Here is a 15,295-nt window from a genome sequence, read left to right as displayed (position 1 = left end):
TTTCACAATGATATATTGATCCTTTTTAGGGTTAATGAAGATAATATATCAGGGAAATGGCTTCATCAGAGTGCAGGTGAGTCCTGGGGTAGAAGTTATGCTTGGGTAGCTTTGAACTACTGTGCCCAACACTCATTTTGATAGACACACCTGATAAAAACACATTCTTAAACTCTCTCCCCTATAAACAATTATAATGAAGACATACTAAAGTATTTAGGGGGAGTATCCCAGGACAGATATGAGAAACCACATAGAGCAATTTATTATTTTAGTTAAGGACTCATTGTTCAATGCAATTCTTGATAAGTGTGTTATATTTATTACCAACACAAACCATGAATATGGTCTGTCAATAACATTGTGTGTGATGAGTAGCAGTGAATGACTGAAAATATAAAATAATACAATTAATACAACTGTTGACAAACCAATAATTAAAATTAAATGATTTGATCCATCTCACCATTTAATCAAATTCAAATTGTGTTCATGTGGTTGATGCAAAACAGCTTTTTATCCTCAGCTGAAACAAGGTAGTGAGAATTAGATCATGAAAGTGTATAGAAACAGTCCCTGCAGTCCCTGGGCTATTTAACTACTTTAACTGTCTATCTGAATCATCAGAGATGCTAAACTGGGACCCTGAAACACCCAGGTGACAGACTGGAGTTCACCAAGCGTGGTGCCACACAGCTGTGAGGGTCACAGAGGGGAAGAGAGAGGGGTGGGGTGTGTGAGAGAAACAGACACAACTGAGAAAAGCAGAGCAGGGCCGGTGTGGAACAGAATGGATTTTCAAGCATAAACCTTATGGAATGGATGCATTAATAGTTACTTCTCAAACAGTTTGACCAAAAATTATGGAAAATATGGTGGTTCTGTGTGACTTAAAACATAATAATTATGACAAAAGTAACTGTAAATTTGTTTATTCCATACTCTAAGTATGTGTGTATTATTAAATAGTCCGTTTATATTGATATATTCAGTCAATTTGGTCAGAATCTGTGACTATTTGGCTTCGTGTACAAAATGACATTAGAGTTTCTATATCTCAGGCCCATAAGTTCTCCTGGTTCAGTTTTCTCAGAGGGTCTACGTCATCAGAGAATGGTCCTTGGTGGTGCTTTGGACCACAACTGTATTTTCATCCTTTCTGTATTTTTCAACGGTTTTAGAAACTAGAGAGTGTTTTCTATCCAATAGTAATAATAATATGCATATTGTACGAGCAAGAATTGAGTACGAGGTCGTTTAAATTGGGCACGATTTTCCCCCAAAGTGAAAACAGCGCCCTCTGTCCTCAACAGGTTAAAGCATAACAACTGTTTGAAAAGTAACAGTAACAGATGGACTGCTCTGTCCATACTAGGTCCTGAGACAGGATAGACTGGGCATTAAGTTTAGCATGTTCAACATTCATTGGTTCTACTTACAGTGGTTCCTCCTTTAAAAGTTGTGTCATACTTGCGGCACACCTTGTGTGCTGCCGCAGCATTCTATGGCACATAATTTAATTAATTTAAAGTTATTGCTAATTTTACCACCAGAGGGCACCTTTGAGATTCTAAATTGTTTGCCTTCATTAGACAACTTTGTTACAATATTTCTGTAAATCAGGGCATATTATAGTGTTTCTATTCAGAGAAAAATGAAAAACAAAACCCTCAGGGTTTCTATGGCGCTGTACAACGTGACGGTTGGGAATAGGCTACAGGATCGGAGGATTCTAAATTGTTTGCCTTCATTAGAAAACTTTGTTACAATATTTCTGTAAATCAGGGCATGAGTTTTGGGTCAAAATGTCAATACCTCCTGTAAATAAAGCCATATGTCTGGACAACGTGATAACCATGATTGTTATATCTTAAATGTCAGGATAGGGTGCTACACTGTATATTTATATGGACAGGCATGTCCGAAATCAAACATGAATTTCATTCAACAATTTGGCTAAAAAACAGCACAGTAGGAATCAGTATGAAATCAGAAACATAGTACACAATAGTAGAATAGCAACCAATAGTGGAATGGAGAAAATTAAGATGAAAATATGAACATTTAATTTCATAGCAGTGAAATTATCTCTCGTATGGCTCCAGAGTGAAGTCAATGTTTACACAGTACAATCCTGTCAACCCTCATGTCCATGGAGGTGTTTTAGTATTGATGTTCATCACTGTGGCCACTCCCGTACACAGTGACTCACTCCATTACAAAAACCCATGTCACAAACAGCCACAGAATCCTCTCAGTAAAACTCACTGAAACCTCCTATGTCTCCATGTGGACCATCTCTTTTTCAATCCTGTGTCATTTACAACAACAATTGAAGTTCAATTCAAGCTAATTTTTAGATCACAGTGTACAGAAAAAAGTTGTTCCCCAGTGTATGTCTGTTTTAAAGTTTTTAATGATGATATTTCTTTCTCTGAAGTAGGCCTAAAGAGTAAAGAGTATGGACATTTGTTTGAGTTGATAATGTGTATAAATGTACCAGCACGTTTAGGTTAGCTGCCTATAGACAATCAGAATGTATATGTCTGTGTTCCTTAGGTGTCAGCACTCTTACACACTGTGCTTGGTAGAGGTGGTAGCTTTTTGTCATGGACTGTATCATTGTGACCCTCTATATGGCACAGTGGTTTAACCCTGTACAAAAACCTCCCCACCACTCTGTACAGGGCCAAAGATGGAATAAACACAGCAACCATAACATGATCTATTGATTTTGTTCTCATGAACAGTATGTCAAATTATGTTTTACTACGTATTATTTACTCTTGATTAGTTTGGGCTTTCAGCTTTTGCTCTGTCAGGCATTTTGACCATAACAATGATCAAAGCACCTTGCTAAGGTCATTTCTTTACACAGTATATTTTTTTGTCATTATTGAAAGTTACAAATATTTTTTTTCAACTTAAAATAAACACATTCTGTTGTCAGAATCCAATAATTTGGATAATTGGAGTAGCTGTTTTAGCCAGTAGAGTTAATCTGGTCAGATATTATAATCTAAATGTATATGAAGAAATGCCAATCCATTCTCACCGGCCATCATGGCTAAAGGACAGACTGCACAGATGAGAATGGATAATCATACAACTTAAAGAGTGAGTAACGCAGCATCTCTTTAGGTTGTAAAATACATGTTATTTGCACAACAGGAATATAAATGTGTTCTTGAACGTTGCCCTAGATGACAGTGTTTAGCTGGTTTACAAGAGCTGCTGTCCTCAAGCTCCCTGTAGTTGTTAGCAGAAGTAGCCTCATGCGCTGAATACAGGTGTTGCTGTTGATAGCAGCTCTGATGCCCTGGCAGCCTGCTAGTCTCCAGTAGTTGTAAGGTTCTGCTTTCTTTTCTTAGTCAACCTTGTGTTATTTTTCTTTGTGTTCTGGAACGTAGCCCTGTCTTTCATTTTTGTTCATTGATTTCACCTGTTCATTGATTTGACTGCATACCTGTGTTTGACCATTGCCTGCCTGTGACCATGATACCTGCCTGTGACCATGATACCTGTCTGTGACCATGATACCTGCCTGTGACCATGATACCTGCCTGTGACCATGATACCTGTCTGTGACCATGATACCTGCCTGTGACCATGATACCTGCCTGTGACCATGATACCTGCCTGTGACCATGATACCTGCCTTCTGCTAAGGCATAATAAACATCTGCCATGCTCTGCGCGTGAATCTACAACTTTTTCTCCCTGAGTATTCATTACAGTAGTATTTACACACATAGAAAGTGACTTGTATCTAAGTCAGTGGTTCACAACTGTGATGGGATATAAAATTCTGTGGCACACGTAAAATGTCCCTATTAATTAATTAATTTAGTTGTAATGATCACATCTGATCCATTCTGAAAATCATCTATTTTATTTTACTTGAAATATGTTAATAGTTTTCATAGTTTCTTACTCTTGAGCGTTAATTTGTCTTTAAGAGTCGATTGGTCCGGGGTTGACATTACAAAAACAAAACAAAAATCAGTCAATTTAATCTGTCAGTTTAATTTTTAATGAATTAATTAAAATGTTTATGGGCTGCCTTTGGCATCTGCGGTGGAAAGGTGCAGAGCTACAGTGCTGTTTGCCAGACCAGGAGACATCTCAAAAATCTGTCTTCTCATGAAAATCTGCAGTGTCTGAATGGATTGGCCAACAAGATGAGACTCTCACAAACACAATGGTGTTCTCAGTTTTGTCCTACAACCCCCACGAGTGTCATAAAGGTAACACGGTACCGGGTGAAAAAATATGAAAATCCTGAGCTTTCTCATATCTCCTAGATATTGGACAGACACTTCAAAACCAAATTTCTTTTGATAGATGTGTATGTTTTGCATTTTATAAATGTGTTATTCAATGCATTTCTGTGGACTTGCAATAAAAGCCAAATTCAATATTTGATCAAATACTGTAATTTGTTTATATATTTTTGTTGATACCTAAAGGAGTCCTAAAATTCAAAATCAAATAGATAAATGATCCATGTTATGACCATCTTTAAACATTTACATATGTTAACTTAATGGAACCCCCCTTTGTTACGTGCCCCTCAACAGCCTGAGGGCACTGGACTTGAAACAACGTTACAGATGTAACCATGTTCCATTGAATGAATTATCTGACCTCCACTAGTGCTCCCAAGTCACAACTCCATGTGCATACATTTTGTGAGTGTTCCATTATTAAAATCATGATCAGGAAATGTTTCAAAACATACCTGAGAGTTCCTCAACTCACACCAGTGTGCGGCGGCACATCGGTTGGGAACCATTGATCTAAGTTACCAAATAATCAACAACTATAATAATAATCATCAAAGCACTGACATATACAGTATATGTGTGTGTGCTGGTGTTGATGTGTGGGTGCGTTGCTTTGGTACATGCAGTGTTTCTCTTCTTTCAAGGAAGTGTATTTGTGGCCCTGGCAGTTGCTGGACAGTTTCAGTGACACAGGTGTGGTATCAAGGGGATAGAGAGAGAGGAAGCTGCTTTTGCATGACACTATTATTAGACAAGTTAGAGAACCAAGAAACCACCTCAGATCAACTGATAACAGAATGTTGAAGTCTTAGTTGTGTATTGCGGATATAGCCTAACGTTGTTTTAATCTGTCCTGGGAGGAAGTACAGCTGTAAATGGTCTACATAAAAAACTGCCAAGCAGAAACACTTCAATAGGCAATGTATTTTTATTTTACCTTTATTTAACCAGGCAAGTCAGTTAAGAACAAATTCTTATTTACAATGATGGCCTAGGAACAGTGGGTTAACTGCCTTGTTCAGGGGCAGAACAAACGTTACTGGCCCAACGCTCTAACCACTAGGCTACCTGCCGCCCCAAACACAATATAGGACTTGTCCTTCTCCCAGCATTAGCATCCAGTGGATGTGTCAGTAAAATGTCTAGCTAAAAGTTTGATTTTATTTAATGAAAAAGGACACAGACTTCACAGGATACACTTTATAATTAAAGATACTGTACAATAGAAATCAATGAATGAAAAATAACATATCACTACAATGAATGTATAATAGTGAGAAAAACAATACTAATCAATCATAATCAATAATGTATTGGATATATACATAACATTATTACTAAAGAACACTACTGTACGCCAAAACAATCTCAGACCACTATCTTTCTAATCTAGACACATCTATCTCTACAGTCCATCATGTGTTCTTCACTGCTTCATCTGAAAGGAGGCAGAGACAGATACAGGTTATTACAATAAACAGACAATAAACAAACAAACACTTGATACGTTATTTTTTTATTTCAAATCGTGACGTTTCAGCTGCCAATGGTCTTCATCAGAAGTCTACAATCACAATAAATAAGCGGTGTCAGTACCTTGACGAGGCTGAGTACTGTGCTGTAGGTGAGGGAGAGAAGGAAGAGGATGATAAAGGAGGAGGTGGTGGACCACAGGCTGCCGAACTCATCCTCAACGTTGTCCGTGCAGCTCAGAGCGAAGCCCGCCTCAGGCTCAGTCAGTAGGATGTTCTCTGAGAACAGGGAGAGAGACAGGTGGTGAGGAACGGACATACACTTGTGTCTGCGTGTGTGTGTGTGTGTGTGTTCATGTGTGTCTGCTTGTTCGTGTGTGTGTCTGTATATTCATGTGTTCATTGATATTGTACACCTGTATTAGTCTTTATCGTACATGAGCTACATGAGCTCAAATTATATGGACACACACAGACACACACATCAACACACAAAGAGCACATGCAACTGAGCTGTGCAGACTTGGCCTAATATTAACATGCACACCCACTCACATTATATCAAGCTACACCTAAACATTAAATAGTACATCCATGACCACCTTACTGTGAGTATAGTACTACTATGTAGGCTATTCAGTGATGTTGTCTTTTCATGACAAAACAATTGTCTGCATTCAGTTTTTATATGTACAATAGACCAGTATATTTTGTAAGACTTGAAGTAATTGATATACGAACACCAAACCATGTGATCTCATATGCTGTATTGTTTATTAGCCAGCCTCCACATTAGGAAGACACATTGAACAATGACAAAGGACAACAATGGCAACACAAGACTGTGCAATAGGACTGACATTTTACAAAACAGTAGACTGGACAATATCACATTAGACAATATGTTTACAGTCAACAAAACAATGACAACACTAACATGTTAACTTTAACTCAAGGACAACAACAATGACATCAAACAACAGGGGACACGCCTAGTAATTGGCTATTCTGACCCACAGAGGAGTCAATAAGGAGACACAACGACACAACACACACAGATTAATATCACTTGTCTTCACATGAGTTACCCAAGGACTTTGACACACTCCTCCCCTGAGGTGTGGTATTGTTGTCCGAGCTGAGGTCTTTGACGGCGCATGTGAAAACCGAGTTTCCCTCCCACTCCTTCTTAGTGGTGGTGAAGACGCTGGTGACGAAGTAGTCGCCTTTCTGGGTTTTCTGAGGAGGGCTGGTGACCCCCTCCTGGTACTGGCTGCTGTTCACCTGCCACATGATGTAGACGTCATAGAGAGACGGGATGACCACCAGGCACACCAGAGTCACAGTCTTCTCCTTCCTGGTGTCTTCCTCCGGGAGAAGGTGGACGGACACTGAAGGGGCTTCACCTGCAAGAGGATTGATTTTAAGGAGAAACGTTACACTCATGGATGTGTAGGTACGTATGAAAACCAGTATGTGAATATCAGTTTAAAATCAACTTAGTGGTCCTTAACCCTGGTTCTGGAGCGCCACAGGGGCGTGCAGGTTTCTGTTCTAGTCCAGCACTAACACACCTGATTCAACTAAGCAAAGGTGATGATTAGTTAATGATTAGTTGATTTGCTGACTCAGGTGTGTTAGCGCTGGGCTGGAGCAAAAGTCTGCACATCCTGTGTCTCCCTCTCCAGATACTGGAGTATGTGACCACTTATCACAACCACATTGAGATGTCTCAGTGACCTACTTCCTTTGGTGAAGCTGATGTCCTGAATGACCGGTTTGTCTTCACCACTCTTCATGGCAGAACACTGGACTTTGTTCACATTGGTCCAGTCCTTCTGGTCTATGGTCAGAGTACTGACCCTGCTGTTCAGGTTGCCCTTTGATTCAATATCTTTCAGATCGATGCCATCCATCTTGTCCTGTCCATTGAACTGCCAGGTGATAGTGGTACCAGACACTGTGTCCTGGTCTGTACCACTGATGACACAGTCCAGCACTGCTTGGTTGTCCAAGAACACCTTTTTCACACTTGGTGGGTTCAGAGTCACCGTCAGTGGTTCTGAAAGGGAGATCAAGGACAACAACAATGACATCAAACAACAGGGGACACGCCTAGTAATTGGCTATTCTGACCCACAGAGGAGTCAATAAGGAGACACAACGACACAACACACACAGATTAATATCACTTGTCTTCACATGAGTTACCCAAGGACTTTGACACACTCCTCCCCTGAGGTGTGGTATTGTTGTCCGAGCTGAGGTCTTTGACGGCGCATGTGAAAACCGAGTTTCCCTCCCACTCCTTCTTAGTGGTGGTGAAGACGCTGGTGACGAAGTAGTCGCCTTTCTGGGTTTTCTGAGGAGGGCTGGTGACCCCCTCCTGGTACTGGCTGCTGTTCACCTGCCACATGATGTAGACGTCATAGAGAGACGGGATGACCACCAGGCACACCAGAGTCACAGTCTTCTCCTTCCTGGTGTCTTCCTCCGGGAGAAGGTGGACGGACACTGAAGGGGCTTCACCTGCAAGAGGATTGATTTTAAGGAGAAACGTTACACTCATGGATGTGTAGGTACGTATGAAAACCAGTATGTGAATATCAGTTTAAAATCAACTTAGTGGTCCTTAACCCTGGTTCTGGAGCGCCACAGGGGCGTGCAGGTTTCTGTTCTAGTCCAGCACTAACACACCTGATTCAACTAAGCAAAGGTGATGATTAGTTAATGATTAGTTGATTTGCTGACTCAGGTGTGTTAGCGCTGGGCTGGAGCAAAAGTCTGCACATCCTGTGTCTCCCTCTCCAGATACTGGAGTATGTGACCACTTATCACAACCACATTGAGATGTCTCAGTGACCTACTTCCTTTGGTGAAGCTGATGTCCTGAATGACCGGTTTGTCTTCACCACTCTTCATGGCAGAACACTGGACTTTGTTCACATTGGTCCAGTCCTTCTGGTCTATGGTCAGAGTACTGACCCTGCTGTTCAGGTTGCCCTTTGATTCAATATCTTTCAGATCGATGCCATCCATCTTGTCCTGTCCATTGAACTGCCAGGTGATAGTGGTACCAGACACTGTGTCCTGGTCTGTACCACTGATGACACAGTCCAGCACTGCTTGGTTGTCCAAGAACACCTTTTTCACACTTGGTGGGTTCAGAGTCACCGTCAGTGGTTCTGAAAGGGAGAGCAGCAATGTGAAAGCAGGACATGTTAATGTTCCTGATGAGGAACTACACTAAATAATAGACATACTGTATGTGAGCATGACATCAATTGTAGTACAGTCTTCTCCTATATACAGACCTGTTTTGGAGATTGTCTTGATGGTGGGTGGTCCCTGGTGCTGCACCACACAGCTGTACTTGACCTTGTTGTTCCAGTCAGTGTTGTTGACCTTCAGCAGACTGCTGCCTGAGTAGAGGCCTGACAGCTGTTTGCCTACAGTAGTGATTTGGCCCTCCACCTCCATGTCATTCTTCTTCCAGGTGACAGTGACTTTATTGGGGGTGAAATCTTCAATCATACACATCAGGTACTGGGTGGTGCCAATGGGCCCCGACAGCAAAGACACTGTTGGAGACTTTAGGACTGTGTAGCGGGAGGTAAAAAAAAATGTCTGCATGTTAGTTTAACCCCTTATTGAAATAAGACATCCAGGGTAAACACCAAGTATCATTTTATAATCAGGTTTTCTAAACAGAAATAGTTTACATCACAAACATTAAAATGCAATCTTTAGAAAAATAGAACCAACAAAAAATGCAATATAATGACCAGATCTTACCTGGTCTATTGATGACTGCTGTCGTTTCCTTTCCAAGATGTTCCACAGAACAAATGAAAGACTTTGAGTTTCCCCAGACGTTCTCAGCCACACGGAGCTGACTGAGTCCTGTGTAGGCTCCCCCACTCTGGACTGCCGGGTACTGGACGAAGTCCGTCAGCGGACTCCCGCTGGCATCTTTCCACTTGAATGTGAGTGAGGAAGGTGAAAAGCCGGTAGCGAGACAACCGATGCTGTAGACATTGTTAGAAGCGGTTCCACAGTTCATAAGAGGGAATAGAGTAGGGGTGGCTGTGGCTGCTGCAAGAAAGAAAGAAAGAAAGGTAACACTTGATTTGAATGTACAAAATGACCAGGTAACTACTAGGAATTACCATGGTAAAATGGTCATTACACAGTTATAACCTGAGAACTACTTGTTCATTTAATCGTGCACTATAAGGCACCATTTAGTTCCATGTAGTTGGTTGTCTTGTATTCTTTGATGTGTAACTACCACTACGTTTCTAGTATATTAGTTGTATGTACAGGATAGGATACAAATACACCATCTACAAAAACCTTACTTTCAGGTTCCTTCTCAACAATGCTACAACAAGAAGAAATACTAAAAGATAAGAATACGAACATAAAGTAACTGGCTCAGTAGAATAGAATAAACATTTTAGAAAAGGCATAATACAGAAAGGCACAATTAAAAACACATTAACACATTCAATTGTAGACACATTTACCAGTGAAAACAGAACTGTAAAATAAAACATACTGTTTCTCTAATAAAACCTTTTTATTCAATTATGTATATGGATTAAGGTGATGCAAATTAACACTCAATTCAATATAGGCTAAGATGAACTCTTATTATTATACCTATAATCAGTTTATGTGTTTGACTCCCATATGAATAGCCTACATTTTCATTTTCACATGGTCATTTTTGACCTAAAGCAAAGCCTACATAATCCACTAAATAAACATCAATCGCAAAAAGTGAAAGACGTATGTGGACAGATGAACAAACAATATACTGCTTTACCTAGGTGTGCTACACAAACAACGTTATCCAAGTAGTAATGTCTACTTTTCTCCATAAAACAATGATTTATCTTCAAACTACAACAATTTGATTGCATGAAAAAAACACACAAAAACAATGGCTTACCTGATGATACTGTGACCATTGTTCATTTCCCCCAATAGTCAAAGTATCCATACACAGTGTGACAAGGGCATATGCCAAGCAGTACAAAAACTACCCTCTTTTACACCAATCGGTTTCAACTAATCTTGATAACTTCAAAGTACATTGGTTTGTAAAAACAAATCTAAATAGATACTACATTGTCACAGAGTCACACTTGGTCAACAATGTATTTCCACAATATATAACATTTTCTCGTAGACTGTAAAAAAAATTCTGAGGAAGGAATGGTTTTCTATTTATAAGACTTTAGGAAACACATTTCTGCATCATTCTACAACAGCAGAACCTAGAATTTGAGGAACTATTTGACTTTCAAGGAAATAAGCAAATTGATGTAAACCATTTCTTTAGTGGACTATGAACTGGTCTATTCAAGGACATTTTGCATCTGAAAAATGCAAAAGACAAAAATATGTTCTTTCTACACTCAAAATAGAATGGGAAAATTAAACATTCGATGGATATCATACATTTAAGTTTGCTTACCTGTTGAGACGGTGACTTGTGTCCCTTTTCCCCAGTAGTCAAAAGCATCACAGTGCTATGTCTCCATTCACTGCCTGTACAAAAACCCTGCACTTCAATAGGCAGCTTTAAAGTCACGATTCTGAATCCAACGGAATAAAATATAATGCAATATCGTAATACTATCATACACCTGATTCCTTAAGGACAGATGTTGTGAATTCCGTTTTGCATACATTTAAAAAAAAATATGCTCAGGTCCATGTCATGACATCACTCCATCAAAATATACTTTTTAAAAATGTAAAACAATTTACAATGGCGTTATATCAATATCAGACGATCATTGGAAGAATATTGTATGGTTTCTCCCCATTGTCCCAATCCTCACGCAGATATAATGCAGGTTTTGTCTCTGAGGTTTTTGTTCAGCCTCATTTCACTGTGCCCCCCAGCCCAGCCCATATCACAGTGATATACCCCAGCACAAAAACACCTCCTTCTCATCTCCATAGGGATTCCATATGACTCTGCTCTCAGTGAGGTATAAGAAACATAAAACCATCCATAATACAATATAATATAACAATACTAAAGACTCTTACAGTATCATATTCATCTTTGATTTGGTGGATTATTGTTTCTGACAAAAGGTGTATCCATTGTCAGTTTTGTAACAGTTGTTTGCAAATGTATGGATTTAAGTGTTGCAGTATAAAACCAAATATCATGGCTATGGCCAAAATCATGTTTATGGTGAGGTTTCATCAGGGTTACATTGGTACCATTGTCCTGGGAGGTGTTTATTTGACTTGTTCAGTGTTGATGTGTCCATACAGGAGCAAAGGGGTTTTTGTACGGCGTAATATCATTGTGGCCCCCGTATAGTCACAGTGATACACACCATAACAAAAACCTCCCACCAGCACAACACACCTGCTCTTTGAGGACAGCAACACATTCAGATGGTTGTGGATAGGTGATAATACACATATCTATTATTTCTTAGAATAGTTTACGATATTGTTTACCTTCAGGAAACTGTTATGTAATATATATTATAGAAAATGTATTTATTATTTTGAATTAGAACATTTTACCTAAATCTTGCTATTACAATTCTTTATAACTGCTATATACCTTTCTTACATTAAGCCTTTCTTATAATAATGTTTTAATTTTCACCTAACTCAACATAATTGTTATTTATTCAGCATTAGTATGAATGGTTTAACCTTCATTAATAGTTGTTATGTGGTCAGCATCATTATGAATGGTTTAACCTTCATTAATAGTTGTTATGTGGCCATTATGAATGGTTTAACATTTAATAGTTGTTATTTAGTCAGCATCCTTATGAATGGTTTAACCTTTAATAGTTGTTATTTAGTCAGCATCATTATGAATGGTTTAACCTTTAATAGTTGTTATTTAATCAGCATCATTATGAATGGTTTAACATTTAATAGTTGTTATTTAGTCAGCATCATTATGAATGGTTTAACATTTAATAGTTGTTATTTAGTCAGCTTCATTATTAATGGTTTAACCTTTAATAGTTGTTATTTAGTCAGCATCATTATTAATGGTTTAACCTTTAATAGTTGTTATTTAGTCAGCATCATTATGAATGGTTTAACATTTAATAGTTGTTATTTAGTCAGCATCATTATTAATGGTTTAACCTTTAATAGCTGTTATTTAGTCAGCGTTATAATGAATGGTTTAACCTTTAATAGTTGTTACTTAGTCAGCATCCTTATGAATGGTTTAACCTTTAATAGTTGTTATTTAGTCAGCATCATTATGAATGGTTTAAACTTTAATAGTTGTTATTTAGTCAGCATCATTATGAATGGTTTAACATTTAATAGTTGTTATTTAGTCAGCTTCATTATTAATGGTTTAACCTTTAATAGTTGTTATTTAGTCAGCGTTATTATGAATGGTTTAACTTCTTATGGCTGCAGCCCGACACCGGTACACTTATGACAACAGCCAGCTCAAAGTGCAGGGCGCGAAATTCAAAAGATATTTTTTTTAAATATTTAACTTTCACACATTAACAAGTCCAATACAGCATATGAAAGGTACACATCTTGTGAATCCAGCCAACATGTCCGATTTTTAAAATGTTTTACAGGGAAGACACAATATGTAAATCTATTAGCTAACCACGTTAGCAAAAGACACCACTTTTTTTACTCCATCAGTTTTTTACTCCATCAGTAGCTATAACAAATTCGACCAAATAAAGATATAAATAGCCACTAACCAAGAAACAACTTCATCAGATGACAGTCTGATAACATATTTATTGTATAGCATATGTTTTGTTAGAAAAATGTGCATATTTCAGGTATAAATCATAGTTTACATTGCAGCTACAGTCAGAAATTGCACCGAAAGCAGCCATAATAATTACAGGTACCAACGTCAAATACCTAATTACTCATCATAAAACATTTCTGAAAAATACATAGTGTACAGCAATTGAAAGACAGGCATCTTGTGATTCCAGACAATATTTCCGATTTATCAAGTGTTTTACAGCGAAAACACAATAGAGCGTTATATTAGCTTACCACAATAGCCAAAAACACAAGCAATTTCCCAGTAGCAAAAGTTAGCGATCGTAACAAACAAGCAAAAGATATATAATTTTTGACTAACCTTGATTTTCTTCATCAGATGACAGTCCTATAACATCAGGTTATACATACACTTATGTTTTGTTCGAAAATGTGCATATTTAGAGCTAAAATCAGTGGTTACACATTGTGCTAACGTAGCATCTTTTTCCCACAACGTCTAAACAGCAACGATATTTTTCTGACACGTTTTCTGACACACATATTCTGACCAAATAGCTATTCATAAACATAAGTAAAAAATACATGTTGTATAGGAAATGATAGATCCATTAGTTCTTAATGAAATCGCAGTGTTAGAATTCTAAAAAATAACTTCATTACGACATCCAGCTTCGGTAAAGCTGAGTACCCCAAAGTTGGGCGCCCACGACTAATTCACATGCACGACAGATATATGAATTAGCATCATAAAATGTTTCTTACTTTTGGTGATCTTCCATCAGAATGTTGTAGAAGGTGTCCTTTGTCAAGAACAGTCGTTGTTTGGATTTAAAACGTTCATTTTCCCTCTCGATTTAGCACGCGCACTTGCCAAGTGGCACAAAGCTCTCCAAGTCAACAAACGGAAGAGAACGGAACACGGCAAAACTCCCGAAAAAATTTCAATAATCTGATGAAACTATATTGAAAAAACATACTTTACGATGATATGGTCACATGTATCAAATAAAATCATAGCCGGAGATATTAGTCGTCCATAACGACAGCTAAACAGAAGGCAAATCCATGTCCCCTTTCGCGCGCTCCAGAAAACAGAAAATGGACGGTCACGTCAAACAAAGAGCTTTTATTCCACCTCAGACCAAGATAAACACGAAATTTCTTCTCTCACCGCCTCTTGACATCCAGGGGAAGGTGTATGAAGTGCACGTAGACTCTTACGTATCATGCCCATGTATAGGCAGGGAGTAGAACAGAGCATCAATTTCAGATTTTCCACTTCCTGGTCAGGAAGTTTGTGCCAAATGAGTTCTGTTTGACTCACAGATATAATTCAAACGGTTTTAGAAACTAGAGAGTGTTTTCTATCCAATAGTAATAATAATATGCATATTGTACGAGCAAGAATTGAGTACGAGGCCGTTTGAAATGGGCACCCTTTTATCTGGCTACTCAATACTCCCCCTGCAGCCCAAACAGGTTAACCTTTAATAGTTGTTATTTAGTCAGCATCATTATGAATGGTTTAACATTTAATAGTTGTTATTTAGTCAGCATCATTATTAATGGTTTAACCTTTAATAGTTGTTATTTAGTCAGCATCATTATGAATGGTTTAACCTTTAATAGTTGTTATTTAGTCAGTATCATTATGAATGGTTTAACCTTTAATAGTTGTTATTTAGTCAGCATCATTATGAATGGTTTAACCTTTAATAGTTGTTATTTAGTCAGCATCATTATGAATGGTTTAACCTT

General features: G+C 38.2%; 1 pseudogene; it reads right to left on the bottom strand.

The window, feature by feature from the left end:
- Positions 1-5,330: 5,330 nt before the first annotated feature.
- The window catches only part of LOC120034108, a 42,390-nt pseudogene continuing 32,425 nt past the window's right edge, over positions 5,331-15,295 (bottom strand).

The sequence above is a fragment of the Salvelinus namaycush genome, chromosome 41 (assembly GCF_016432855.1).
Source record: "Salvelinus namaycush isolate Seneca chromosome 41, SaNama_1.0, whole genome shotgun sequence".
NCBI classification, from domain to species: Eukaryota; Metazoa; Chordata; class Actinopteri; order Salmoniformes; family Salmonidae; genus Salvelinus; species Salvelinus namaycush.
The sequence above is the reverse complement of the archived record's forward strand: the minus strand, read 5'-3'. Positions and strand labels throughout refer to the sequence as shown.